A 25938-nucleotide genomic window follows, 5' to 3' on the forward strand; every position below is an offset into this window, starting at 1 on the left:
TAGATACGGTAAGAACATCAATAGATGAAGGAGGTTTTTCAAGAGATGTTAACCTTGCACTAATTTCTTTATTGTTAAAGAAAGATAAGGACCTAGTTGACTGCGCCAGCTATAGACCTCTGAGTTTGCTGAACGCTGATCTTAAAATTTATGCAAAAGTGCTTGCCAGACGCATCCAAGATCACATGTCCACGTTAGTTCATTGTGACCAGACGGGATTTATTAAAGGCAGGATGACTGCTGATAATGTTAGACGCCTCCTTCATATAGTGGATACCGCAGCGGGTAAAAATACACCATCTGTAGTTCTTTCATTGGATGCCATGAAGGCCTTTGATAGGCTGGAATGGCCTTTTTTGTGGGCTGTGTTGAAAAAAATGGGGTTTGGCAGGAATTGTGTACGCTGTTCGCGCTCTCTCTAGAACCCTAAGCCCAGATGATCCGTCAATCTGCTACCATGCAGCCCATTTCAGTTGGCCGCACCTCTTATCATCTGCCGTTATATGCTGATGATGTGCTTGTGTTTATGGAGAACCCGGTCCAATCCCTTAATACTCTGCTCACCATCTGTAGTGATTTTGCCGATCTATCTGGTTTCAAAATTAATTGGAATAAGTCTGCCCTATTACTCCTTAATGACCCAGCTAAAGCACTACAATTTTCACCCAATATTCCTGTTGTAGAACAATTTAAATATCTTGGAGTTCATATTTTCCCAACCCTGAATCGCATTGTCTCCCACAACTACTTGGAAATTTGGAATAAAGTTAAATCCGATCTAGATAGATGAACCAGCCTACCAAACTCTCTTCAAGCCCGCATCTCCATTGTAAAAATGAATGTCTTGCCCAGAATTACCTTTGTGTGCTCGATGATTCCCCTTGCACCCCCTGTCAATTATTGGAAGAAAATTCATTCTGGTATTTCACAATTTATTTGGAATAAAAAGCGGCCTCGCTTAAAGCTGGCGACCTTGCAGAGAGGTAGAGGAGACGGAGGACTAGCAGTTCCTGATTTTAAATTGTACTTTTATTTCTTTGTCCTTAGACCTCTTTTTGTGGGCTAATGCTGATATATCTGTTTCCTGGCGCGAACTGGAGGAAGATATCGTGTGGCTATTGACGTTGCAAGGGGTACTCTTTTCTAACATGTCTAATTCACAATGTAAGCTCCGTTGTGGTCCAATAGTCTCCTTTCTTATCCAGACCTGGCGCACAGTTGAATCCCTGTCCAAGATATCCTGTAAATGGCATATGTTCTCTCCGCTATTTCACAACAAGAATCTTATGATTGGAGGTAGACCCATAACAGCATCTCCTTGGAGTAACAGTAGCATCTGCTATCTAGGTGACATTTTTCATGATTCAGGTTTACGCTCCTTTCAGGACGTAAGAGACACCTTTGCCTTGCCGCGCTCCTCATTCTTTTTTTATTTACAACTCAAATATGCTCTCACTGCACATAGTATTCCCCTACAGCAAGCTTTATCTGTTCACCCTCTTTATAATTTGGTTGCTACACAAAAAGTTAACAGTGGTTTGGTTTCCAAATTATACTCTCTTTTCCAGAGATTTTCTTACTCTGATTTACCGTTGGATAGGTTATGGAGAAATGATCATCCTGGTTTAGATCCTGATTTTGAGTGGGAGCAGGTGTGGACGAATATCAGGGAGGCTTCCCGCAACCCAAATCACCAACAGATTCATTTTAATTATGTCCATAGAACCTATCTCACCCCACGTAGATTACATGCTATGAAGCTGATAAATGATCCGTCTTGTAGCCTTTGCAATTTGAATTCTCCAGGTACTTTCATTCATATGATGTGGGAGTGCCCACCGGTCGAGCAGTTCTGGGCTAATGTGGCCTCTCAACTGTCAGACTTGACATCTGTAACTGTCCCAGTGACTATTCCTGTTCTGTTATTGAACGACTTATCTGGGCTGCTAAGCTGCTTTTGCTTGTTTTTCAATTAATGTTGTGGTTTATGTTTTTGGTTAATTCGGCGGCTTTTGTGACCTAAGCAAATATTGCAGATTGGAGATTCTGTATAATATATGGTGCTTGTGATGGATGCTACTGTAGAGTTGAAGGTGTGGTCTAGCTCCTGAGGGGAGTAAAGGGGAGTGCTGAGGATGGTCCTGGCATTCCTTCATGCTCCAGTAAATATATGCTTACTTTCACCATAGGTTGCTGAATCCAACACTTTTTGTCTTGCATATGATTTTGTATCTGTGTTGGTGTTTCTCTTGTTTTTGTTTTTTCTGTGGAATGTAAAATATATGTTGTGTTTTGTCAAATTTCAGCTGATCAATAAATAAAAAAAAAATTTGATCACAAAAAACCCCCAAAAAAACCAAGAGTTTGCTTTTGCTGCTGGCTTTTTAAGTCAAACCTACTCTGTAGGGATTGTAAGATTTTGGTTCAGTATTTGAATACCAGGTATTCAATGCAATCTAGTCAAACTGTCAGAATTTGCTGTTGATTTGATTGGCGTTTCTCCTTTGTAATTCATCACAGTGTACCACCAGCCCTGTGAAAAATAAAGAGCTTGTGTGAGAAAGAACTGGCTGTTACTGCTGTGCATTTCAGCCTAAGCAAGAGATAGAGCAGGAACTTGTGTACCTCACTGTTACTGCTCAAGTTCAAGTTTGAGTTAACAAAAAAATACAACACTCAAACTCAACCCTTGCACAGAGCCTAAACCCTAGTTGTCCTGAGCTCATCAGCAGGTTGAGACTCAGTGAGGGCAGTAGAGAGACAAATTCTTTACTCAGTGACAAGTGTAATGCACACTTGCTCTTGATCTTTCAGAGGCAAACCAGCCTTGCCATTCAGAAAAAAGCAGCTTTAGAAAAGCAGGTAGAATGCATAAGAACGCAAAATGCTTCTCTCTTCCATGAAGTACAGATGGCCAACAAGAAAGCCGTGGGCCACTTAGAGGACCTGCATTCAGCAGAGTCAGATCTCTGCTCGCACAAGGAGGAACTGTTAAGGCTAAGTTCGCAACATCTTGCCCCACCACAGTCTCTCAGCCGATGTGATTCCGGCTTTTCTGATTCACACTCCTCCGTGGATGAGAGGTTAACACCTCCTCCACTCAGAAGATGGAAACTTTTCCCACCTGACCCCAAATCCTTGGGAATCAAGTAAGCTCCTCAACCTCTACCAACAGACAGAGGTAACAGTGACCTGACTTCCCATCTCTCTGACACTGATGTTGAGTAGATTTGTAGTCTACAAGAGGGGGGGTTGAAAACCTTTCAGCCCCTGCCTTTCAACCACAAAGACCTGTAGCACGTGATTCACACGTTCTTAGAAATGCTAATTTAGTCTCACCTTCACCAGAGAGGACATCAGAGTGTTCTCGCCTTGTAGTGCTTGAGTTTTTAGCCAAGGACATTAACAGTTTGATCCAGAAAACTGAGATCAACATATTTATGACTAAATTAGAGAACTTGACAACTGTCTAGTTGACCTGCCCCTTGCAAAAGAAAGGGAAAAGATAAAACTTGTATGGAGGACCAGCTCTAAAGCTGTCCACAAGTTTATTCAGTGTCAGCCTCCCAGTGTCAGGGACGATTGCAAAAGGCTCCATCAAGCACTGACAGAAGGATTTTCCTCTACTGCTGATGACATTGCTTCAATGGCTGCAGCCCTCCAAATTAAACATTCCCGTCAGGAGAATCCAAGATATTAATATTAACATTTGAGACATGTGTACTTTCGGGGTAAGAATGCACTGGGCTTTGAATAAAACCCAACCTTCAAGTCTTTGTTCTTGCTGAACCTGCATCCTTGTGTATGCACTGACATTGCACTCATGATATGTAAAGGTATGCCCTCCATGCATGAACTCAGGAAGTTGACACAGGTTGAAAGGGAAACCTCCAAAGCCAAGGGGATACCAACTGAGCCTGCCAGTCCAAACATTGCAGTGTCGCACAGGTTTCCTGCCCCAAAACACCATGCTCACAACAGCTCAAAGAAGGGTGTGAAAAGACAGCAGGGAGACAACAGGCATAACCGCTATGTCCCCTAACTGCCTCAAGATGGCCATTCACACAACAGAAGCTTTAGAAGGCCATACTCAGAAATTTTGGCCTAGAACTGTGACCTGCCAATTGACCGGCCAGATGATGAACACAGCATCTCTGACATTTCTGATCAAAGCTTAGAATATGGTCAAAATCTTTCAGATAGTGAGAGCACCTGTGAATGCCTTTCTGCCTCTGGCTACATGGAGCATTACAGCCCTGAGCCATGAGCTAACCATAGAAGCTCCAGAGTTTGCTCCTCACATAGTCCACCTCTATAAGTCCAAAGTACCTTGAACTTACTTAGGTACCTTGAAATTCTTGCAGTTAGGCAAACCTATGTTTTCGGCAACAGCAGCAAACTCAGTCATTCTAAACTGTAATGGCCAGGCACCCTGCTATCAATTTAGAAATTCTAAATTCTAATTGGACTTAGACACCACTGTCCAACTTTGTGAGTAAATTGCCCCTTGGGGATAAATAAAGTGGTTCAATTGAATTGAATTAAATTGAATTGTACACTTGGATTCATTTTTTTGTAGTATTTTGTCAGTAAAACCACCAGTGTCTTACTGCTTACAGCTTACAGCTTAGGACACCACGTTATGACCTCAGAAAAAGTCATACACATGTCCTTATCATTGTAGGTGCCACTCTCTATCTATCTCACCTAACACATTTACATAACTAACACCCCCGTTCTTACTAACACCTATTGAGAAACACAGTTTAATTATTTTGCACCATGCCAGTGTCATTGTTGTTTATCTGGATTTTGTTTTGTGACCTGAAGGTTTTGTTTTGTGTTATATCACTATTCTTGCATAGCCAAGATAGATAGTGCTAACAAATGCTCAGGTGGATCACAAACTGCCCAGATGTTACAACATGAATGACAAATCGTCATTTGTTAAAATCTAATTGGACGTGTGAAGGCTTCTTCTCTGGGTCTTGCTGTCTAAAATGGTGGTTGAGACTGCACGTTCTTTGTTCTTCAAACAACAGCCATTTGGCACTCATCTCCGCAGGATGCCTCGCTGTCAAAATTATAGCCTAGTTCACATTACACGATTTTCACCGTGATTTTGATGTCGCAGAGGATCTTGAGAGCCACCTTGGCTCGGAGGTGAGTCGGCAGACAGCCTGCCGCGACGAGTCTTCATGAGTGAACAAGCCTACGAGCAAGTCTCCCCCTCGTCTGTGACTGGGACTGGATATCTGACAGGCTAGAAAACTGGAGAAGGCTGACACAACTGACAAAGAGCATCAGCCAATGAGAGGCGGGATACGTCCCACGTCAGTACGCAGGAGAACAGAAGAAATGTGAGGAGGACAAGCCGCAGGGTTGCCACTTGCCAGGTCCGCTTATTAGCCGCGACTTTGGGCTTGTTTCTAAAGTGGAGTTGCTTATTTGGGCTTGCTCTCTAAACGTCACCTTCCTCTATATATATCCGTCTAATAAGTTATTTAAAAGCATGATAATATGTTGGACTGCAGTCGCTTCTTTTGGGCTTGTTTCCATAGCCCTGGTTGCTTGTTTCTCTCCCAAGATCTGGCAACACTGACAAGCCAGCTGGCAAGCAACAACAACAATGGCAGCGTCCACAGGATCACGGGGAGCGCGTTGTGTTTGGACCAAGGATAATAAAGAATATCCATGCCTTTACGATGTGTCGTTTCCAAGTTTGGTGACATCACGGCATTATCTGGGGCTCTGTCGTCAAGGGCTTGGTGGAGAAATCTTGTGGTGTGCACACACAGGTCGTAACGCAGTTGGCGAGACTCCCGCTGACAGAAACACACGTCGCCAGGTATGAACACTCAAAAGATTACGATAGTCTCCGCAACACAAAATCAGGGTGAAAATCGTGTAATGTGAACTAGGCTTAAGCGAGAGACCAGTCTTCTTAATACTTGATTGGGCACTACTGTCACAGTGACATGTGACTCATGTGACCAAACCAACTGAAGGAGAAGTTTCTTGTCTCCATCCCTGTCTTTCTCCTGAGCCGCTGACAGGCTCTCTGCTCCTAAACCTCTGAAGAGGTAGGACATCATCATTCTAGGGCCTGGTACACCCTTCCCCCGTTCATTCACCTCTGCATGCTCACAGTAGAAGCTGCAGCTATGCTCTTAAGGTGGCCGGCTTACAGCAGACACAGAACCTAAAGACCAGAGAAGTTAGTGTGCCACTTCTAACTCTTCAAGGATACCGAGCGACCGGTCTCCTCAGATCTGCACCTTTGAACCAAGGACACAGCAAAGACGGCATCTGGAACCACAGTTCTTTCCAGCCTTCCACTGCTGGCTAACAAAAGCAGAACACCACAGCATTTCTTTCCTCCATTTATTTAAGGGTTGGGAATGTAACAAGTGGGCAGAGCATTGTTACAGTTATACAGGCTAAGCAAGACTGTTTAACTTTGTCAACTGTGATTTAATGCTGTATATTGGGCTATTATTGTAATTGTTTGCAGTTAGGTTATTGGTTAGTTGGCTTCACCAAAGCTAAGTGGTTTTCTAATGCTCTACACAGACAGTCACAGACACAGTCTTCATGTAACTAAATATCCTCTGTACTAACCCAGACCCTTTTGCAACACATATCGCATACACATATGTTCACTCACAAATTGACTTTCAACATAGCTACACCCAAAGAGGAGACTCGCTTCATCTCCTTTGTCTTTGTAATAACTGACAACACAGTCAGGCAATACCACCCCCGGCTTGAAGTCATCTTTGTTTCAGCCATCTTGCAGTTTTCTGTTGTCAGCCATTTTGTTTTGTAGGCCAAACAACCTTTGTTTCACCCACACACCTCATGTCTCTCTCTCTGTTTCTCTTGCTCTTACACACACACATGTACACACCCATGCTTGTATATAGTGACTAGTTAGAATTTGAATGTTTTGCTTTCCTTTGCTTTCTTGTCAATACATACTTTTGGAATCATTCCTGCTGTCTGTTTAATATTGCACAAGAGTGAATAAATAGTCATCCTCTGCTATGTCAAGAACTCTGAAATTCTTCAACCTTTACTATCAGCTTGCTGGCTTTGGTTCTAGTTATTAACTTAACTATTAATCAGAGTTCCAAATTGATAGTTTAGTGTATTTCATAAGACTGATATAATCGTTTTTCCCTCTTCAGGAATGGTGGCCCACGAGGTGATTCAATCAATCAATCAAACTTTATTTATATTAGGGATGTCCCGATCCAGCTTTTTCACTTCCGATCCGATACCAATATTACAGCCTTGAGTTTTGGCCGATACCGATCCGATCCAAGTGCGTATTATACATATTCACTTATTTTGTTGTCAGTCATGTTAGAATCAAGCGATATTACTCTAACAAGAACAACTACTTAATCAGGTTAGTTAGAATGATCCATAACAGTTGGTATGGGAAACTGACCTGTTTATTGTTAACAGGGTCAAATAAACAAACTTTAAACTTGAACATTAACATTAAATAAAAAATATAGCTGGTTTGCTTTGGCTGCTTTGGCCCCTTAATAAATAGAAAATAAATCAACACAAGAAATCTTTAAAATGTCTAACACTGAAATTAAAATATCAGCAAGACTCCACACACTTGTGCTTTGCCCTCCTAATAAATAAAAAATAGATTAACACCACAAGATATTGTTGACATTTAACAAACAATGCAGCCTTTCCTTTTCAGTTATTTTAGTAGTGTCATTGCCAGCCTGGTGCCGCTGTTTCCTGGGACCAACAGAGGGGAATAAAAAACCACACACAATATTGTACAACTGTTTAAACAAGCAATAGTCCATCCATGGCTCCAATTTCACTAATTGTGCCCAAAACAATGCAATAAGTGCTCTTTACTTAAACAGTAAGAGTGTAAACCAAATAAAAATATCACTCTCAAAACACAAGAGCAGAAAACAAATAGTCAGTTAACTAAATTGACCGCTACGCTTCCTAACCTCCGTCTGCATGCTGGCCTGGTGGATTGATAGTAAGTGCTGGAGCGGATCACTGGAATGGACTGCTTGAATCGCGGAGCAATGGGCTGGCCAGAAAACCTGGATTGGAGTCCGTGAAAAACTGGATCGGAGTCCTTGGATCGGCATTTTTCCATGCAGTCCGCTCCGATGCCAGTGCACGTTTTTTGCTAATATCGGCAGCCGATACCGATCCAAATATTGGATCGGGACATCCCTAATTTATATAGCACTTTTCATACAAAAAGAATGAAACACAAAGTGCTTCACACAATAAAAACAATAACCCCCAACAAAAACATCAACACTCTATGCAGCCCTCAGGGCCCTATTTCAGAAAGCAGGATTAGTGAAAACTCTGAGTATGTTGAGCCTGAGATGAGGAAAACTCTGAGTTTTTTCCATTTCAGAAAACCAGCTCAGCAAAACCCTGAGTAAGTTACTATGGCAACTTAATCCGTGAAGCAAACCTGCTGGCTCGCAGGTTTGCTCCATCTAAGCCTGAGGCTGAGCGTGTCGCAGGTAGGAGAGACATGGCGTGTCCTTTAGTGAATGAAGTTGTGGACATTAGGGCACAGTTTATACAGAGGCTGCTGCGTAAAGAGAAGGTGATTAGACCCCGTTCGGATTTCTCCCAGGAGGAGTGTCTGTATTAAAGATACTGTTTACCTCACAGTCTTTCATTTATCTTAACAATCTGTTCCACCCAGATATATCAAATATTACACATTGTGGATTTACATTATCATCGGAGCAAATTTTATGCATTACCCTTTGATTCTTCGGCAGCGGCAGTTTTCTTTATAACATCAGAGACACTGAACACATCAGAGAGACAGCGGTTTGTCAGGCCGTAAGAAAAGTGACACTGGCTCTGAAAAGACTTGTGCCCGTTTTTTGTGGTTTTCCCTGGACATAAATCAGAATCGATTATCAAAGTATTTGCAACGGCGCATCGGTGGCTTAGTGGATGGAGCGGACGCCCCGTGATCAGACGCCCAGCGCCTGATGCAGCGGCCGCGGGTTTAAACCCAGCCTGCAGCCTCTCACTGCGTGTTGTTCCCTCTCTCCCTCAACATTAGACTATGCTGCCATTGCCATTAGAGGCAACAAAATAATAAAATAATCTTAAAAAAAAGGAATTCCAAAGAACTGCAGGTTTGTCAGTGTTAATCAGACATAAATCTACGTTACATGATGCAATGATTCATCAATACTTTTCATATATTCAAAGATTCCGTAGTGTAACTGGCTCATTTACAGGACTAAACACCCCATAATAGCTCCATCTGAGCATAAAGGAGATTACATGAATCAGAAGTCATTTCACAGCAGTTCAGCAATTCAATTAACCTCAGCCTAATATTAGAATAGAATGAAGAAAGTATAAGCAAAACTTTTACCAGTCTGTACAACATTTTTGTGCTTGATTTTGAGTTGCTGCCCAGTGTGTTTGGGCTCCATCAGATTACAGCTGAATAAGATGATACAGCAAATTATATTCAAATATATGAACTCTTTGTAATGTTTCTGTATTTTCTGTATATTAGATGCATTAACACATCACATTACATAACATCACTTCACATATGATGACTTGAGACTTGCTTGACTAACGTTGACAAAAGACTCGACTTGACTTCGTATTCATGACTTGAGACTTGACTTTGACTTGACACAGATGACTCGAAAGGACTTGGCTTTAATTCAATATTAAAGGCACGCCGTGACTCTGTCATGAACGCGTGATTGCTGCTAGTTACCCTGGATTTACACACCTCTTCAAGGGATAGTGCGGCCAACATGAAAATTCAGCCATTATCTACTCACCGATGCCGATGGAGGCTCAGGTGAAGTTTTAGAGTCCTCACAACACTTCAAGGGGAGAGGAGGTAGCAAAAAAACTCCACCTAATGGAGGCTTACGGCACCTCAGATTCAAAAATCCAAAAATACATAATTGAAACCACAAAATATCTCCATACTGCTCGTCCGTAGTAATCCAAGTGTCCTGAAGCCCCGACATAGAAAGTTGTTTGGAAAAACGTCATTTGACAGAGCTCTACGGTGCGAGCATTTTACTCGCATTTGCGACTAAAAACAGTTGTGTGCGAGCAAAAGAAATCATTCAGGAGCACGCTGTGCAAGTACAAATTTCAACCAGCAGCAGAAACGAGAGGCGAATCCTGCCGGTTGTGGGTTGAACGGGGGTCACAGACAGGAATATGGTGGAGCACTACGGCCACCACCGCAAGATAACGGTTTACTGGCGACCGAGAAGCCCTGCTCCAGGTCCAATAATTTACTCTTCGTTGGTGTCATGCTCCACTGACTGTTAGCACCCAGCCCACTGTGGGTCTATTAGGGAATATACTAAAATATACCAACCGGGCTGCATAATGTGTGTGGTTTTTGCACTGATAAGGGACTGTTCGCCAGTAAATCGTTATTTTGCAGTGGCCATAGGGCTCCACCGTATTTCTGTCTGTGAGCCCTGTTCAACCCACAACCAGGGTCTACTGCTCTAATAGTAGAGCAGTAGGCCCAATGTAGCCCTGTGTGTGTGTGCTGGGCCCTTACCACACACATGATGGAGGAGAGGGTGGCTCCAGAGGAGCCTTTGTATTTTGTTGTTTTCCTATTAAATGTGTTATTTAAAATTTTCACTGCACTCCTAAATTTCTTTCTGTGCTGCTAACCTGCTCCTAGTGAAAAAAGTTAGCGTAGAGCCCTGTTTGAAATCTGTTTTTAGCTTCATTGTAGCCTGTAGCTCAAACTGCCTCTCTGGGCAGCGAGTTCACGTGTGTGCACTTTTTCACAGCATAATCAGAGGAGATGTAGCTAGCAGATCGTGAGGAGATGTTTGCTGTATGTGACATATGACTTGACTTGTGACTTGCTTGACCTGAGCAATGACTCGACTTGACTTGCTTGACTTATAGCAGGGACTTGACTTAACTTGCTTGATTCTCACCACAACTAACTTGGGACTTGCTTGTGACTTGTACATGTGTGACTTTCCTAGCCTGGTTCCAGACCATAGACCTCGCCCACTCAACTTAGTAGGCTTGCATCTCTGGTCTGGCATACTGCAATGAATTTGCGATTTATCTTATCCAAACGATGGACGGACCAATGAACGCCGGGGGTGGGGGCGGATCTAGCGATTAGCCAATCAGCGCCACGCTGATGTCAAGCTGTACGCCGGTGGGTAACTGGTGAGGATAGCAACAATGGCGACCGCTACAGATCCTACAGACCACATTAACGATGCTATCGAGGTATTTCGCCACTACTCGCATTAATGGAGGACCAAATTAAGGAAGCTGCTAAACTGGATTTAACGGCGGTGCAGCTGGGCGTGCACGACGACGGATACATTTTAAATGGGCAATGCTCGCTTGTTTTCGGCACCCCCGAGGCATGGATACTAATGACCTCAGATTCTGGGTGAGTCGTTGATCTCTACTGATTGGTTAGGGAAAAATCAAATTCCCTCCCCCTTGTAAATTGCCTTCAATGGAGGCAATGTCAGACTGAAGGTTCTGGGAGCTTCAGTCTGACGCTCAGGCTATGACTTTCCCCCATTTCTGCTATTAACACTCTGCAGTCTGTTCCCATCACATCTCACGCTGTTTAACTGCAGCTGACGTGTTAGTTTTTGTTTTTTTTTTCATTTCGCGGTCATTATAATCTCCAACTCAGCTGTGATGAAACAAGCGGCTTTCTGCTTTCAGCCACTGAATATCACGTTGTCTGCACTCCACTGATGATGTCTTTCGGTGCTCACCGTGAATGCGCTTCTCTCAGGCTGAACATACAGCTGATCAGCTGTTCTGGAACCGAAAACTCAGTGTCTCTCAGCTCAGGCTCAGTCAACCCGGAGATCGGGATTAGGCTCAGAGTTTGTTGAGCGTGCTTCCTGAAATAGGGCCCAGGTCTTCAGGAAGGCTGTTCCACAGGCGTGGACCATAGTTATGAAATGATGCCTCACCATGGGTTTTTGTTCTAACTTTGGGGATGATCAAAAGGCCACTACCAGAAGACCTGAGGGTTCTGGAAGGTTCATACTTGGGGTGTCCCCGACTAAGAATTTTCATAGTCGAATCTGATTTGACAGATTTTTCCTTTAGCCGACTAATCGTCGAAGCATGTTGTTTTCCCCCTCATTGATTAATGAGCTCATTTGCTTCAGTTTCCGCTCCAGAGAAAAGAGCTAAAACACCAAAATAAACAAATTTAATTCTTCAGTTGGCATAACAAGATAATAATAATAAAAGTAAAAGGGTTATCATTTTATCTTTATCTGTATTCCTTTCACTTCATCAAGGTATGATGCTCTAGATGAGTGCAGACACGCTGCGGCCTCATCCATGTCTTTAACAGGAGTCATTTCTGACTCGTCAGAACTTGCCATTTCATTCACAAATAAACATCCAAAAACATCATCAAAAGGTTTAGAAACAGTTTTCCTTCTTTCTGACTTCAAATTACTTCATTAATCAACTCAGGTTCATACAAGTTCATCCACATGGACCGTGCGTCACCGCTCTCAACTGTTTGGTCATGTCGGACAAAAAGTAGCCATATAAAAAATCAGAGTCTATCAAGAAAACAATCAGCGGTGAAATCCGTTTCAAGTAGTCTGGGGCCATTAGTGGCCGTTTTGGTAAGGAACCGGAACCAGGACGAGTGAGACAGGATCCGGAATTCGATGGATGCGCCTTTCCGTCAAAATAAAAGCACCAAGCTAATAAAAATGCGGTGAAACTTTTTTATTTAAAGAATATAATTTACAAGAAAAGCCCCAAGCCATTAAGTTAATCGATTTTCTTACACCCCTCACCACCCCAAATCAATGGTGCGCCAGAATTTAAAGTTTTACTTTGGTGAACACTTTTACTTTGGTGAATTTGGTGAATTCCGGATCCGCTCTCTAGACCGGAACCAGAATCCAGACAAAATTCAGAGTGAATAGAAACCAGGCTCTTCACTTTATGTGAAGAACCTGGTGACGCAAGGCTAGTTTCAAGACACTTAAGGTAAACGAATAATCCTTCAAAAAAGTTTGATCTGAGAGCACATACCTCTTTTAAAGTGTTTGTTTATGCGCTCCACCACTGTAAATCATCACCACATGATTCCCGAGCGCGGCACCGCTGCTGCTCACCTCAGGGGATGGGTTAAATGCGGAGAACAAATTTCACACACTCAGGTGTGTGACAATCAGTGGGACTTTAACTTTAAATCACCGTAGGCCTCGATGCTGCTCTGATGGTCCTGCAGCACACTCACTCACCTCAGCTTATTTGGATCAAGCAACTGGGTGATTTATTCATGCGTAGTAATGATTATGCCTACTGATTAAATGCACGTCATTTTCAATTCTTTATTAACAGAAATTAGGCTGATGTTTGTATCAAAATAGGCTATATATCATGAATTACTAGAAAACAAATACATTCTATGTCAAATCAAGATGTTCAGCAGCAGTGGGCACCCCCATATAGTCAGAATAGTACGGTCTTGTTTCATAACCACATTTTGCGACGATTCGACAGCAAGACTGGCAGTCGAATCAGACTTCTCCGAATCGAATCACCGAATCATCGACTATTCGGGGTCACCCCTAGTTCATACAATGAAAGCAAATCTGATAAATGGGTAGGAGTAAGACCATAAAAAGTTTTATAAACCAATAAAATGATCTTAAAATCAATTCTGAAGCACACAGGAAGCCAATGCAGAGACCTTAAAATTGGTGTAATGTGTATGGAAGCATAACAGTTTCATCATCAGTTGAAATTGAATTTATAACACTGATTTTTTTTGTATTGAATTTATAACACTTAATTTTTTTTGCATTGAATTTATAACACTGAATTTCTTGTTGCATTGAATTTATAACACTGATTTTTGTTTACATTGAATTAATGTATCAGATTTTTTTTCATTAAATTTGTGTATCTGATTTTTTTTTTGCGCTAAAATTTTGTACCTGATTTTTTTTTACTTTTGTTTTTCAATGTTCACAAATTCAGAATAAAAAAATTCAAGTCTGAAAAAATTCAAATAATATATTTTCAAACTGCTCAAATTCAGTGTGCTCAAATTCAGATGCAAAATTCGCTGTAAATAATTTCACTGCAAATCTGCTATCCAAGGAAGAGCAATCGATTGTAGATCAAGTCCAACCTACATCCAGCCAATCATGTTACTCTCCATTTGTCATGTGACACCAACGAAGAAAAGGTTGAAGTTCTAACGCTTCGGTGAGTGTATTAACTCTTAATTTGTCATTTGTGTAGTTGTGTAAGATTCAGTATTAGACAATAACAATTATGATAATAATAACAAACGGAATTTACCGGACAATACATGTGCTGAACGAGGTGGCGTTTGGTAAAACTGTGTTAGTAATGCTAGCTAACCATTAGCATCAGGACGTCACCTGTTAAAAACCTCTGGGGTCAGCAATGTCTCATATGAGATGACAGTTTTAATTGTTTCATCACAGACATTATTGTCCAAAGGTTACAGTTCTGGGGCAGTGATTTTGACCTGTTGAAACCGCACAGTAACTCACCTCCAGTCAATTCAATGAGGGGGAGAGCAGCAGAAAATAATCTGTTTTGGTCACGTCTGGTGGCAACACGGCTTTAAAAACGCATTGCTTTTTGAGGAGCTCCTTGATCTAACAGGTGTGATGGTAGTGAGAGCGGTCTCACTTTTAACTGTAACGAAACTGTTTATGCTAATTTAAGTTTAGTAACATGTAGCTGTTTGAAATGTAATGTTTGTGCTACTGATCTGTAATATTCTTATTGTTTGTGCTGTATTCATGATGACAGGGTAGTCACGCTGATATTGAGCAGTCTGCCCGGCACCTGCTAAGCTTGATTACATCATCTGGGACACAACTGGGCACATCCAGTGATGGCACAAATCAAAACACAAGGTTCAGAATTAAACTTGCATTCATGTACATATTTTATTAACTTATCAATTCTAGATTTATTGATGATTAATACATTTTCTTGAAAACAATCCTGCAGAGAACAGAGACATGGAGGTCCCAGTGGCAGCGCAGCCCAGCCCTCACTCCAAATGGAAATGACCAGGTAAACACTTTAAGGACAAATGTGCTGTTTTTTAATGATAGCCATATGGATACATATTTGGCATGCCGTTGATTAAATTCCACCGGTTACTGAGAGTTACTAATGATAGTCATCATTGTATTGCGTTGCATGCTCAGCTTCTTATTGCAGATATTACATCAGTCACTAAACCTTCAAAGAAATCATCTGATGTTTTCTGACCACAGTGTTTCCCACAGGATTTTGTGAAACTATGGGGGGTGGACCATGGACCCTCTAGGTGGGTCCAGGGTCATGGCCCCCTGGGGAAAAAAGTGTACATTTCAAAGTTAAATGCATTAATCTGGTTAAACTATGAGAACCAAATTAAGAGGCTATATCTATAAAATCTCCTTCAGATACAAAACACACCACTCCCATTCCATTTATTCATATGAAACCATATTAGACAAATAATTAGATTATGGGGGCATAAATTAGACTATGGGGGGCCACCATAGTCTACTCAATTAATGGGAAACACTGGACCATGCAATAAAGACTTGTTTCAGTCAAAGTTAATGTAAAATTTGTTTAAGAAAAGGGAAAAAATGGGGTTTTGAAGGTCTAAACTAGGGATGCAAACAATTAATTGATTAATTGATCGCTAAGAATTAATTGATTAAATTAAATGGATTGCAATTAATCAATTTTAAATTGTATTACATTTTCTATTCAGAATATTTTGTTATGCTGCCAAAAAATGCTGTTGCCTGCCTGCCCTAAACTGTATCTTAAATGATACAATAAATCTTAGATTAGGGAATATGATATGGATGTTTTCTGTATATCATAAGGAATAATTAGCTTTTATGTTATGTATAGATAGAACCTATTGATTCAGAGGGAAATTCAGCTTCTCAGGTGAATCAACATAATTTGGATCCCTAGTTTAAATGATTGCCTATCGCACTTCACAGTGTTTCCCCTATAATTGGCCAGGACAAAAAAATAATAATTAGGTGCAACACTTCCCTGTTTACTGCTGAATCTCTGTCCTGCACTCTGCGCTGCTGTGGCTTACTGAGGGAGAGCAGAGAGCTGTCTACTGCAGCTAATATACTTAGTGGCTATTTGTACCTCATACAACCCCACTTCAAAAAAAATGAACTATAGAATAGAGAGAATAAAGTAACTGTGTGTTGCATTATGTGCAGTTAGTTGCTGCATGTGTACTTTTAATGAATGAGCAACACTAACACACAAACTTGTGTTGGCCTACCTGAAGATCTGTATAGCAGCCACCCACTAACTGTACCCAGTTTTGGATATAAAACTTTGAGGGCATCACATAACTGTAAGACAAAAACAAATACAAAACAAAATATAAACAAATACAAGTGTTTATTACAAAAGAGAGCCAGAACCCGTCCTTCAAAAACCAGAAAAAATATATTTTTGAATGTATTTAAGCTCCATACTCTGAAACAAGATAGCTTGATAAACCAAATGACAAAACCAAAATCCATGTCCGCAGAATATCAGAATATAATATACAATATATGGATCGTCATTGTTCTGTACAGCTAGACTAAATAACTAATTGCCTGTTATTACCTCTTCGTGTGTTGTGCTCTCATCTACATGAGCAGTCGCACGGCCCAACCCTGCCTGCATATGGACTATTTGATCCTGCTCTTTTGGAGTTCTTTAAGCGTCTCTTTCCTCTGCGCCTTGTAAATATACCTGGGAAAGACCTTTAAAATAAAAAGTGTTAAAACATGAACTACCAAAGTATCTGTTTTTTCTAGGGATGATCGGATCGGGACACCCCTAGTTTTTCAAATTACATTGAAAAATGACACTGTTCTGAGAGACATATTTGAACATTGTCTTGCATGACAGATGAATAAAGAAAAACTATTCCTTACTTTAACCAGCAGTGTTTACCCTAGAATTTTTTTCAAGCCCGGTGGTACACACCGAAAAAACCCTAAACAGATGATGCGCACGGGATGGTATATTGGCGCGGTCGGATTAGGTCAGATGGTGCAGCAGGCAGTCTGCAATTTATATTTGCATACAAATTTTTGTTCACTCAATATATTCAAGATCACAAGGAGAGGATGACTTAATAAAGTGCATTAACTGCATAAAAATAACTGAAACGTGTCTTTACACTACAGATTGAGACCGTTATGCTGGCTCTATGTATAGACGAATTCAGTGAGCGATTTGTGTATGCCGCCATCTTGCGGCGGCGCCATTGCTGCGGTGACATGTGTCAGTCATCAATTCATTATGCTGTCATTGTGAACTGAATCCCTACAATGACAGCATCGTGAATAGCTGGATTGATGATGTTAGACAGTGGCCTCCGGTAACTGATGAAGGTATCTTAAATGAGTACCGATATTAATTTAGAAATTAATCATTTGTTTGAGCAATAAGCAGGAAAGATTAGAGTAATAGGGAGATAATAGACTGTATCATTAAACACTGTGTAATATAACGTTAGCATACGTTACGTGTGCTGACGTTAACAAGCTAGCAGCGTGACATTTAATCATTATGGACAGGCTACGTGACTAAAAACAACAACAACACGTGTTTGTGTTTTGTTTTAGGTATTCAAGAATATTTTACTGAATTCGTCTATACGAAGCAGTGTTATGAAGTGGTTTTTATGAGGGGATAAAAATTACCTCCCGGCAGTTTTAGGTAGGGGTGCACGATAACTATCGGGCCGATAATTATCGGGCCGATAACAGGAAATTATTACGTGATTCCGATAAGTCCGATGTCATCACAAATAGCCCCGATAACATACATAATTTTGTCAGCACGGCAGTGCCCCACTCCCACTATGAGACCTGAATGGCCTGCAGTGAATGCTGCGTTCAAGTGACGTCGGCATAATCAGAAAAACTCTTTCTGACTGGGAAAATTCAAGAATACCCCCTCATGTCGGAAAACAACTCGTTAACCCGGTCATAATTTCATACAGACGCACACACTCTCTTTCACACACACACACACACACACACACACACACACACACACACACAGTACATATGATACCATAATGTTGGAGTACCGTAGTACTACGGTACCTCAGGTACCACTGCTGTGGGATAAGTTCAAAGTCCAGTCACAAGAGGGTGAGTGTCCATGCACCGTCCAATAACGGCGCGCACTGTCCAATAACGGCAAATCCTGCCGGTTGTGGGTTGAACGGGGGTCACAGACACAGACAGGAATACGTATTCCTGTCTAATACGGCGGCCATAGTGCTCCGTGGCGCAAGATAACGGCTTACCGGCGACGGAGAACAGCCGAGCCGTGGCAGCACACAGGTATGTGGCATGTCAGAGGAGAAACGAGCCGTTCACATTACTCTTTGTGTCAGTAACGGTCCACAAACCTCAGCGCACTTTAGGGACTGTTCTTTACTTATGAAGGGACCGTCAGGGGAGGAGGGTGGCTGGTTGATTTTTATTTTATTTTTTTATTTTATTTTGATCCCCCCTATGTTAATCACTTATTGATGCTGTTTTTGAAGTATGAATAAGTCAATAAGTAATAAGTCAATATCATTGATGTATTATAGAAAAGTGATTTATCTTTTTATAAATGACAAAAGGCACATCTGCCTCATTTTTGCTGTGGTATTGTGATACTACTCAGAACTGTGATACTGTCACTGGTATCATACCGTGGGTCCCAATTTTGGTACCGTGACAACACTATCTCACACACACACAGACTCTGTGTCTCTGTCTCTCTCTCTCTCTCTCTCTCTCTCTCTCTCTCTCCTAATATGAGATAAAAGAACAACTGAACCTCATTTACCTTAGTGAAAAGGTATTCATTTGAATGGAACCATAAGCCAAAATTTTTTAAACTTATTTTTTTGTTACTATGGAATGCACTTTTTCAGTTTGTTTACATAGACAACTAACTTGTTCAGTGCAATCATTTTCTATATATATTTATTTTTTTGAACTTCTGGAAGGAACTTTTTCAGTTTGTAATCCCGATGCATGTATTTGCATCAGTTCAAGGGGCCTTTATTTTTATATCAGTAAGTAATGCACCTTATTTAAATTGATGTTCATTTGAGATATCAAATAGTTTTTCGGTTTGATATCTTTTCGAAAATGGTAGAGATGCTTGTCAATAGTTTTTCATTGGAAAAAATAAATATCTCTTCATTTAAAGAGTCAAAACTGTTTTGGTTTTGTTCATAGTACTGATGTCATGATCTTAGGTATACATGTATATATACTGTATATATATATATATATATATATATATATATATCTCAGGTATCTGTGTGTGTGTTATCGGTTATCGGTATCGGTTTAAAAGAAAAGTTATCCTGCATCCCTAGTTTTAGGTGTAAATGATCATATATTTTTTCTTCTTATCTCACATCCCTCATAATAGACTAGATGGTTAATAAACCCATTTGTAGATCATTTGGCTATATGATCACTCTTGTTTGTTATGAGCCGCCGTACTTGTTCACAGTCTAGCCTATCAGTGTGCTTACAGCTCCATCTAGTGTGTCTCTCGGTGTATGCATGCTGCAGGTTCATCCTCATTTAAGCGTCCTCTTTCACTCAGTCTGTTTTATTAAACCAGTGTTTTTCTCTTTTTGACGGCACCATAGTTACGCTAGCTTGCTACAAACCTGCAGCATCCCATAATATCACTCTCAACAGCGGTAACTTACTTGCATCGTTACTAGGCAACGAGGCAGGATGATTCACGTTCATGCTCATGCCACGTTGTGAAACAGCGCTGCACAGAGGCTCCCAAACACATATGATTATTGATTTCTGAATGAATATGTAGTGTATTTTTGGCAGATTTTTTTTTTTTTTTTTTTTTTTTGTCCTGGCCAATTATTGGGGAGACACTGTGAAGTGCGATAGGCAATCATTTAGACTAGGGATGTAAATTATGTTGATTCGGCTTATCAATCAATTATCAATTAATTGATAAGCGGCAATTTTCCTGAGAAGCTGAATTTCCCTCTGAATCAATAGGTTCTATCTATACATAACATAAAAAGCTAATTATTCCTTATGATATACAGAAAACATCCATATCATATTCCCTAATCTAAGATTTATTGTATCATTTAAGATACAGTTTAGGGCAGGCAGGCAACAGCATTTTTTGGCAGCATAACAAAATATTCTGAATAGAAAATGTAATACAATTTAAAATTGATTAATTGCAATCCATTTAATTTAATCAATTAATTCTTAGCGATCAATTAATCAATTAATTGTTTGCATCCCTAGTTTAGACCTTCAAAACCCCATTTTTTCCCTTTTCTTAAACAAATTTTACATTAACTTTGACTGAAACAAGTCTTTATTGCATGGTCCAGTGTTTCCCATTAATTGAGTAGACTATGGTGGCCCCCCATAGTCTAATTTATGCCCCCATAATCTAATTATTTGTCTAATATGGTTTCATATGAATAAATGGAATGGGAGTGGTGTGTTTTGTATCTGAAGGAGATTTTATAGATATAGCCTCTTAATTTGGTTCTCATAGTTTAACCAGATTAATGCATTTAACTTTGAAATGTACACTTTTTTCCCCAGGGGGCCATGACCCTGGACCCACCTAGAGGGTCCATGGTCCACCCCCCATAGTTTCACAAAATCCTGTGGGAAACACTGTGGTCAGAAAACATCAGATGATTTCTTTGAAGGTTTAGTGACTGATGTAATATCTGCAATAAGAAGCTGAGCATGCAATACAATACAATGATGACTATCATTAGTTACTCTCAGTAACCGGTGGAATTTAATCAACGACATGCCAAATATGTATCCATATGGCTATCATTAAAAAATGGCACATTTGTCCTTAAAGTGTTTACCTGGTCATTTCCATTTGGAGTGAGGGCTGGGCTGCGCTGCCACTGGGACCTCCATGTCTCTGTTCTCTGCAGGATTGTTTTCAAGAAAATGTATTAATCATCAATAAATCTAGAATTGATAAGTTAATAAAATATGTACATGAATGCAAGTTTAATTCTGAACCTTTTGTTTTGATTTGTGCTATCACTGGATGTGCCCAGTTGTGTCCCAGATGATGTAATCAAGCTTAGCAGGTGCCGGGCAGACTACATTGTTGCCGTTCATTCATTCGTTTTTAAAAGTAAGACCGCTCTCACTACCATCACACCTGTTAGATCAAGGAGCTCCTCAAAAAGCAATGCGTTTTTAAAGCCGTGTCGCCACCAGATGTGACCCTAACCCAGATGATGTAATCAAGCTTAGCAGGTGCCGGGCAGACTGCTCAATATCAGCGTGACTACCCTGTCATCATGAATACAGCACAAACAATAAGAATATTACAGATCAGTAGCACAAACATTACATTTCAAATAGCTACATGTTACTAAACTTAAATTAGCATAAACAGTTTCGTTACAGTTAAAAGTGAGACCGCTCTCACTACCATCACACCTGTTAGATCAAGGAGCTCCTCAAAAAGCAATGCGTTTTTAAAGCCGTGTTGCCACCAGACGTGACCAAAACAGATTATTTTCTGCTGCTCTCCCCCTCACTGAATTGACTGGAGGTGAGTTACTGTGCGGTTTCAACAGGTCAAAATCACTGCCCCAGAGCTGTAACCTTTGGACAATAATGTTTGTGATGAAACAATTAAAACTGTCATCTCATATGAGACATTGCTGACCCCAGAGGTTTTTAACAGGTGACGTCCTGATGCTAATGGTTAGCTAGCATTACTAACACAGTTTTACCAAACGCCACCTCGTTCAGCACACGTATTGTCCGGTAAATTCTGTTAGTTATTATTATTATAATTGTTATTGTCTAATACTGAATCTTACACAACTACACAAATGACAAATAAGAGTTAATACACTCACCGAAGCGTTCTGGTTCGCGTTAGAACTTCAACATTTTCTTTGTTGGTGACACATGACAAATGGAGCGTAACACGATTGGCTGGATGTAGGTTGGACTCAATCTACAATCGATTGCTCTTCCTTGGATAGCAGATTTGCAGTGAAATTATCTACAGCGAATTTTGCATCTGAATTTGAGCACATTGAATTTGAGCAGTTTGAAAAAATATACATTTGTTTTTATATTTTCAATTTTTTCAGACTTGATTTTTTTTATTCTGAATTTGTGAACATTGAAAAACAAAAGTAAAAAAAATCAGGTACAAAATTTTAGTGCAAAAAAAAATTCAGATACACAAATTCAGTGCAAAAAAAATCTGATACATTAATTCAATGTAAATAAAAATCAGTGTTATAAATTCAATGCAAAAAAAGTTCAGTGTTATAAATTCAATACAAAAAAAATTCAGTGTTATAAATTCAATTTCAACTGATGATGAAACTGTTATGCTTCCATAGATGTGTGCTCTCTCTCTGGTCCTCATCAGCACACGTGCAGCTGAGTTTTGAAGTAAATGCAACTGAGCAAAGTTTTTTTTTTAGGAAGACCAGAAAGTAGAGCATCACAGTAATCAATTCTGCAGATAATAAAAGCATGCATTAGTGTCTCTGTGTTGACTTGAGAGAGAAACGGTTGCATTCTGACAATGTTCTTAAGATGATAAAATCCAGTTTTGGCTATACTTCTAATATGTGTTTCAAAACTAAGATTCAAATCAAACGTAACTTCAAGGTTTTTCACCTGTTGACAGGGTTGTAGTGCCAGTTCTTGCAGTTTTGTGTTGAGTTTCTGTCTCTGAGCTTCAAGACCAATAACTAAGACTTCAGTTTTGTCCTGGTTGAGTTGAAGAAAGTTTTCTGCCATCCAGACTATCTAAAATACCATTAAAAAGGGCATCACTTGGCCCTGAGTCATCAGGAGACATGGCGATGTACAGCTGTGTATCATCAGCATAACTATGGAAAGTGATGCTGTGCCTCCTGGTGATGTTTCCAAGTGGCAGCATTTAAAGATTAAAAAGTGTTGGACCTAAAATTGAACCACAATCCATTTTATTTTCATAGCTTTTTGATGAACAGTCATCCATTGTTACATAAAATTCTCTGTCATAAATATAAGATTTAAACCAGGTAAAAACAGTACCGGAGAGGCAAACCAGATTGTGAAGTCTAGCTAAAAGAACTGAGTGGTCGCCTGTATCAAAGACTGCAGTAAGATCGAGTACTACTAGTACAGAGAGTTTTTTCATGTCTGTATTTGACCTCAGGTCATTAACAACCCTGACCAATGCCGTCTCTGTGCTGTGATTATTTGCAGCCACTTCAGCAGTAAGATAGCGGTTCCTTTTGTTTTGGAATATCCTCTTATATAAAACCATTTACAATAAAAAAGACAAAGAAATGATCAGAAATCCCTACATCCTCAACTAAAGAAATATGTGCAGAGAAGCCATGGGTTATCACTAAATTCATAAAGTTAAGTAAACTTAAAAATTTGAATGCAAAAGAGTCAAATTGTTTGTCTACGTGCAGATTAAAATCACAAAGATAATAACTTTGTTGTGGTTAGTGTGGATGATTGACAGCATTTCTGAAAAGTCTGACATAAAAGAGGAGCATTGTTTGGGTGGCCTGTAAACGCACATAAATTAAATCAAATTAAGTCACATTACTTAACATAATTACTAATTATTATTAATAATAGTTTATTATTTATGATAGCAATTTTAATATTTTAATTGGAGGCCTGTTACGAGGTCAGGTCCCAACAACTGCAACCATAGAAATAAAATGATTCCTATGGCTGTAACATGATAACATTAATAAAACATTAAAAGCATCTCATGTTGTTGTTGTAACAGCTTGATGGAGACGGTGGTAGAGCACATATTTGGGATGTAGAAATGTTTGGTGTGGTTTGTCAGCTGCAGCAAGCGGACACTGAATGGAGCGTTAGTCAAGTTCAAGCTGCTCTTCACTTTCACTGTCGCCACTGTAATTCAACTCCATCAAAACAGGTCTTAACTCTATATTTGGTCTTATTGGCTTAAAAAGCAGAGGCAGTTGGTTTTAAACTTGGGTTTCTGGTTCTTTGTATCTCATCTAAACTCTCAAACTTCAGTGTAAAAACACTTAACTAGTCTGAAGTTCTGAGCACTCCTTGTAAACAACCATTGACATCACCAGTGAGTTTGTTGAAAGATGGCTGCTCCCTGTTGAAGGAAAGGTGAAATACTATTTAGTTTGTTAGAAAATCTAGGTGGATATCAGGTTTGATTGCAGTGTCATATCTTGACTAAGGTAAAAATCAAACAAACCACAGACAAATTGTCCAGGGTTTCATCTCCACTCCAATTTAAGGTTGTGGCATAAAGATACAGGTCACCCCAAAATCAAAAATACATATTTTCCCACTTACCTGTAGTGCTATTTATCAGTCTAGATAGTTTTGGTGTGAGTTCCTGAGTGTTGGAGACATTAGTATTGGAGATGTCTATCTTCTCTCCATTATAATAGAACTAGATGGCACTTGTGGTGCTCAAAACACCAAAAAATAAAAAATAAAAAAATAAATCAAAAAACTCAACAGCAATGTCTCTTTCCAGAAATATTTATATATATGTATATACTTTTTTTTTCACTCTGTTGTCAACTACACACAGGTCTGAACACACAAATGCACAAACAGGACCTATACATGCACTAAGTGGAGAGATGTCAGAGTGGGGCAGCCCATGACAGGCACTCCAAGCAGTTGGGGGGTTCAGTGCCTTGCTCAAGGGCACCTTGGCAGTGCCCAGGAGGTGAACTGGCACCTCTCTAGCTACCAGTCCACACTCAATATTTTGGTCTGGACGGGGACTTGAACAGGCGACCCTCTGGTTCCCAACCCAAGTCCCTATGGACTGAGCTACTGCCGTGTACTGACCCGTTACTAAAGATAATCCACAGACTGTGTTTTGAGCAGTTTCATGTTGGAACTATTTTCATTCTACTGAACTAATTGTATCACCACGCAGAAGGAAGTGTGCATCGACTGCAAGCTCAACTGAGCTAGCTAACATTACAGTTCAGCCGAGGAGGAAGCCATTAAAGTTTACATCTCTTGCTGTCACAAGCACAGGCCTCCAAATATTTGCACTTTTTCGTCAGTGTGTCCGCAATTTTTGTAGCTTCTTCTTGGATGCATGCTTCTTACACTCTGGCAACTGGTTGCAACCTTTTTTATAAAGCCCCAGTCTCACCTGCACACTGTTTTCTAGATTGTCCTGAAGACAACAAAATAAGAAGGCAATACAGGCAAAGGACAGAGTCTCTGCAGATACAAACACTGCCACACACTTGTAGTGGGTCATAAGTGACGACTGAAAGGGATAACTTTTGTAATGGACCTGCATTTGGATAGCGCCTTTCTAGTCATCCAACGACTCAAAGCGCTTTATACACCACGAGTCACATTCATCCATTCACGCACACATTCATACACTGGTGGCAGAGGCTACCATACAAGGTGCCACCTGCTACTCAGTTTTTAACACACTCACACACCGATGGAAGCATCATTGGGAGCAATTTGGGGTTCAGTTTCTTGCTCAAGGATACTTCGACATGCAGACTGGAGGAGCCAGGGATCGAACTACTGATCTTCCAGATCAGCAGGTGGACGACCCACTCTACCTTTGAGCCACAGCTGAGTCTATACATTGTTTTGTAAATACACCTCCTTCCTAAACATTCACACACTGCTAGTGGCTTGAGCAGATAATGGCAAGCAGGCAAAACAATACAAAAAGTTTGTTTACTTGTGGTCTGATATCGATCGCAGGTCCCTGAACTGAATCAAATCAAATTCACTGTGCAATCCTGTCTGCCACCGAGTACAA

At 40.3% G+C, this 25938-nt stretch overlaps 1 protein-coding gene across 1 annotated transcript in view; it reads right to left on the reverse strand.

Annotated features, from left to right (window-relative positions):
• Positions 1-25938, reverse strand: part of adamtsl5 (ADAMTS like 5) — a 153579-nt gene that overhangs the window by 73467 nt on the left and 54174 nt on the right. The window lies entirely within an intron of this gene.

This window comes from Epinephelus lanceolatus, chromosome 2, assembly GCF_041903045.1.
Source record: "Epinephelus lanceolatus isolate andai-2023 chromosome 2, ASM4190304v1, whole genome shotgun sequence".
Lineage (NCBI taxonomy): Eukaryota > Metazoa > Chordata > Actinopteri > Perciformes > Serranidae > Epinephelus > Epinephelus lanceolatus.